Here is a 5,374-nt window from a genome sequence, read left to right as displayed (position 1 = left end):
AAGGAAACAGAGTACATATGGTCACGACGTTCATCTGTCCGTCCCTTCGCTAATCACTTCCGAACCTGTCAGTCCATTTTAACTACATCCAAAAAGAACAGAAGAGCCCCCCCACCCAAAATAAAAAACACTCTGTACCACAAGCATCATCCTCCCTGGTGAAAGCAGGCAGGGGAGACATTTTTCTGATTCAGAGAAAAAGCCAACAATTGGGAATTTCTCCCTTATTAAACTCCAGAGAAACCACACAGGAACTCCATGATGAGCCCAACCACAAGCAAAAAGCAAACTTTTTAGTCTTGCGGGTCATAGGATGGCTTGTTTTCGTTACATAAGGAAAATTCAATAGGGTGGAACAGAAGCAGCTATTCTTCATGCAATCAACACTCACCCCCGGACATGTGATGTTGTAGGAATGCATGTTTTCTGTCCTTTCCATCCTCCAACGACATTCCCAGCTCACAGGAACAGGAAGATTGTGGGATGAGGGCTTGGCTGATTATTTTTTTAATTTCCAAGACCTTCATCTTTCTTGGCCACCAAACATTGCCTGGAGCCCATCCAAAGCTTTCCAGGAGCACAGCGTCTTGAGCGTGCACGGCTTGCAGCTTTTCCATTCTTCTTGACATTGTAAAACTGTCTTGTAAAAACAAAATTAAAGACTTGAGTGCTGGCCACAAAGCCCTTACCATGGACATGTTTTTTGTTGTATGCAACTCCAAGACAGAGGTAGGGGGATGGAAGGGGGGAAGAGAGCTTTGTGCATTAAACTTCTTTATAAATCTGTTGAAGGTATTTCATCACTTCCCGACATTCCTCTATAAAACCCACTCAGCTACGTCTACAAATTATAAAATTAGTTTTATGTGCAGGGTCCAGCTAATGGCACAGCTAAATCGACTGAGCAGGAAGATTAGATGTTGCTTCTTTCCTCATGGTGGAATTTATTTTGCAGCATCCCTGTGCAGGGAGCAGCATCCATCCTGGGGTGGAAGATTTTCCCTCCCAAGCCAAAGCTTTCAAAGGTCGAAAGAGATTTGACCACTAACCAGAGAGTTTTGGAGAAAGCCATGTCTGTGGGGAGCAAATAGAGCTGGATGGCTCAGGGGAACATTTGTGGTCCACAAAGACAAAGCATTTCTTGTAAATTACAGAACGCAAAACTGAAGAACTTAAATCCCACACAAGATAATTTACACATACGGAATGAAGAGAGAGGGGTGCAATATTGAGAACTTTTAAAGAAAAAGGGACAGTTTTCATTACTCTTCTTATTTTTTAAAACAGCTGTATGCCTCACTTTGTGCTTTCAGCAGAAGACTATAGTGGTGGTAACCAGCTAACCGCATTTGAACATTAGAGGTGCATTTCGCTATGCACCTAGGAGGTAAGATACCTGGCAGCTATATTATGTGTACTTGGTACCCTGCCACGCTGTTCAGAGAAACATTGGGCAGCACCAACCTAGTTCCCAGTGGTCTCCCATTTCTTGGCTATAGCCCAAGGCACTATCCAATACAGCTCTCTGGAAGAGTGCTAAAAGACCCATTACAGAGACAGGACCAGCATAAATATTAATTCAGCACAGCACAACTGCCAGGAAGGGAGTGGATGATACACTTCAGCCCTTCCTGCACAGGGCCAGCATCTCTCCTGCCCAGCTCTGTGCTTCATCCCAGCTCACATCCCCTCCTCCCTGGCCTCAGTACCTCTCTGGGCTCCCCAGGCATTACATGGGGTGCAGAAAGAGGCTTAACGTTGCTTACCTGGTCCGTAGGGATGCTGCCTGCTTCTCCATGGCAGCCCAGCGGTCCAGGCCTGCAAGGAGGGATCTTAGAGCAAAGCAAGGTCACCTCCCAATGTGTTTGGCCACTTGCTAATCCTCGCACTGCTGGGGATCAACGTTGCAGGGGAGGAGGGAAAAAACCACAACAGTTCCCCAGTTAAGGCTGGAAGAAGAAACAAAAGCTAATCAGCCTCAAACACAGGGGACATGAAGGGAACAAGCTTCTTCAGGGCACATTCTCAGCTTTAGTTCTTTGCTCCCTTTAAAAAAATAATTTCCCTCTGTAGCGTATTAATCACCACAAGTCAGCCTCGGCAAGAGTTATCCATGGAACTATGCAGGGACTGCAAGGACACTGTGTTATAGCAGGATTATTTACTTTTATAACCTTTACAGAAACAAGAGATAACTACATTAGAAAAACTTGCTTGCACACAACAGCAGCAACCGCCTGATTCATTCCTGCACCCTTGCATTTGTGCACATGTGCCAAAAGAGCTGATGCTACGGTTGCCACCATGAGAGCCTCGCAAAATAGCATTGCCACCATACAGTGGTGGCTTTGGAAGCAGCCGGATTTGGAGGGTGGCTTTTTAGCAGGCTTGCCTTTCAGAGGACCAGGGGGTACCCATCTCCCATCCCACAGGGCAGTGGCACTCAAGAGCTCAGGACCAGAGGCCGCTCAGGGTTGCCCTGTGCCTCAAGGATGTGCATGGCATTGTATGGTGGCACAAGACAAAGTGGCTTGTGCAGCAGGATGCTTAGAGCCTCCCCATTGCTCCCCTTGGACTTTCCTTTCCAGCAGGTATCGGCCACCAGCAGAAAGCCTCCTAAGCAGCATTCAGCCACAAGTTTTCCAACAACTCAGGTCATTGCACGCCAACGAGCCTGCAATAAACTGAGAGTCCTCCCCTAACAAACACCCCCATGTGACCTGCAGCTCTAAGTGTGGTGCATCCCTTGAGCAAACAAATGAACAACCTCTCTTCTGCACCACGCTCTTCCTCTTCTCCCTGCCCCCTGATGCACAGCTGAAGTTAGTTGTGTGTGTGGTATTTATTTCCCTGGTATTTATTTCCCTGCTGGCTGGCAGAGGGGACCCGCACAGAGCAGACTGCCCCACGCTCCCTGGAAAGTTTTCATTTGAAGGTCACCAGAGATGGGGAGACTGTTTCCCTGCAACTGCCCGGGGCAGCTATTGCACCTCTCTGCATTTTGGGTGAGGCATTGCAAATTTCCAGCAAATTCACCAACAACAATCGTGCCGGCAGCACCTTCACCCCCCCAGTCTGCCACCTCTTCAAAAATCAAATGGCACGGGGGAAAACAAAACAGTTACCTCCAGCCTCCGCTGCGATGAGCCAAACCTCGAAGCGAAAGCACTTTTACATCCCTAATTTCCATTTGCCCCTGAACCTGTGTCTTGCACCCTCCAGAGCCATCTTCCATTTCCATAGTGCTCTGTGGGTGACACCCGGATCTACAGACATATAAAGGAGCCTTTGTTTACAAGATAAGAGCCACAAAATGCAAATAAAAAGCCCCAAATAGCACAAGATCAAACAGGGTCTGTATCTACCCTTTCAAAAGCATTCAGGCTGCAAAGCTCGCTATAAGCAATGGTTTTGTTTGCAACATTAAATATGATACTAAAAGCATCTTCCATGCAAAAACAACATGCATATGAGTTTGTTTATGTTATAACTTTAATCTCTCCAATAACAGGTCTTTAAAGCTTATTTTAGGCTGAAAAAATAATACTGAGTAATGAATCAAGGCCTTAAGAGGCTGATAAGCAGCAGGAAACCATTGCAGAGAGTGTACTCCTGATTTAATTAAAGCCTTAAACACACTCCAAGAAACAAAATCCATCCACCCATCAATATGATGAAAAGAGTGCAAGTTCCCTTAAACTCACACGGCCACCTCATGAATCTCCCGTTTGGGAAAGCAAGGAAAAACGCGGTGGTCTTTCACTTAATTCTTCAAACCAGCAACTTCCACACAAACATGAGCTGTTTCGCTGCTCCTGAGACATGAGTTACACCTGTGCAGTGAGGAGGGAGAAGGCTTCAAAGCCTTCTTGCAGCAGGGGTGCAGCAAAGTCCAAGTCTCCGGTACCCATCCTGCAGCTCAGGCCACGTGTCACCTCCCCCTCCAGATGCTTTTCCTCCAGCAGCCTCCGTGGCATCCAGTTTTTGGTATCCCTTGCCATGCCAGAAAGGATCCAAGATACTTGTGCTGTGCTGGCAGGAGTTATTTTAAGGTGCTGCGCTTCCCTTTGGCATGCGCAGCCAGAGTAACTCTCCGGTACAAGGACATCCTAGGTGCTGCTCAGATGTCTCCATCTTTCCTGTTTCTCATGGCTTGCACTCGTGGCTTGTTATCCCTTTTCACAGCAGTGAAAATTCAAGTAGCTTCATGGATACATCCTGCACCCCAGAGGATGGGCAGGCACCTGAGAGCCAGAGGGGATGGACGCCTGAGACGGGAGGGCTTCCCCAGCTGGACCTCACCCACGGGTCTGCAGGTACTCCAGCAGACCGTAGGTGTAAGTGGCCTCCATCAAGGAGCCTTTGAGCATTCCCAGTTCAGGGGAAGAGGTGGCCTGACTCACCTGAAAGGAGAGAAGCCAAAGGGATTTAAGTACATACTCATCATTAGGCATGCAAGTAACGTTTTCCTGAATCAGAGCTCAGGCAACCAAATGAAAAAAGCAAATATTTGCTAGAATGAAAATGTCAAACGCTTGGCAGATTTCCTTTCGCCTTGTGTTTCTGTTCATGGGGGCTTCAAACAGTTAATAACCATGTAATTCGTGGATTTTATTTTTTCCCCCCCTCAGCAAGGTGGGGGCAACTCAAGACAAAGTTTTGCTTATTTCTTTCTAAACAAAATTAAAAGCAAGGAGAAAATGGGGAAAAAGGTTCACTGGGGGAGCACCAAACATTTTTTTTTTAAAGCTAGCATTAGCTTCATTGAGGCTGCAAACATTGCTTCAAAAAGTAGAAGTCAAAGCATCTCATTTCAAAAACACACAAAGAAGTGGTTTGATTTTTTTTTAAATTGCTACTTTCTGTTGTAATTTTTTGTTGAGTTCAACACAAGTAATTTCAGCTGACCTGAAACCCTATTTTTCAACAAATGCATTTATGTATGTTTAAAGAAAAAAAAGTAAGTCTAGTTCTTTAGCCTGTATTTGTGCAAAACCACTAATTTTTAGTTGTTGGCTTTCTGCTAGAGATAATCACACTGAACAAATGGCTGAATAAATGATTCTTCTTACAGGTGTATCAGAAGGGCTGACGGAAAGAACAAAAAAATAAGACAGTGTATCAGAAAAGGAAAAAAATAAAGTGTGTATAGATACAAACCACTAGAAATATTTATAGAAACAGAGCACCAGCATCAACACTTGAATGCCTGCGCTACCAACCCCCTTTTCGCATTTAGGTTTCACATCTCATGGCGTTGCATACGTACTCCCTGTAATCCAAAAGCCTCAAATTAAGCAGCCTAATTTTATCTGGAAGAGCTTGGAAGGACCTCAAGAACAAGTACTCTTTGCTTGGAGCCGGTGTCTGAGTT

The 5,374-nt window shown here is 45.6% G+C and overlaps 1 long non-coding RNA gene across 1 annotated transcript; it reads right to left on the bottom strand.

The window, feature by feature from the left end:
- Positions 1 to 427: 427 nt before the first annotated feature.
- Positions 428 to 4,012, bottom strand: LOC148054760 (uncharacterized). Its single transcript, XR_015706254.1, has 4 exons — positions 3,705 to 4,012; positions 3,126 to 3,266; positions 1,767 to 1,949; positions 428 to 640 (listed from the first exon to the last, which is right to left on the bottom strand). It is a non-coding gene; the product is annotated as an uncharacterized LOC148054760 (long non-coding RNA).
- Positions 4,013 to 5,374: the final 1,362 nt, after the last annotated feature.

This window comes from Nipponia nippon, unplaced genomic scaffold (genome assembly GCF_047370975.1).
Source record: "Nipponia nippon isolate SJK-2023a ecotype South Korea unplaced genomic scaffold, ASM4737097v1 scaffold_3, whole genome shotgun sequence".
Lineage (NCBI taxonomy): Eukaryota > Metazoa > Chordata > Aves > Pelecaniformes > Threskiornithidae > Nipponia > Nipponia nippon.
The sequence above is the reverse complement of the archived record's forward strand: the minus strand, read 5'-3'. Positions and strand labels throughout refer to the sequence as shown.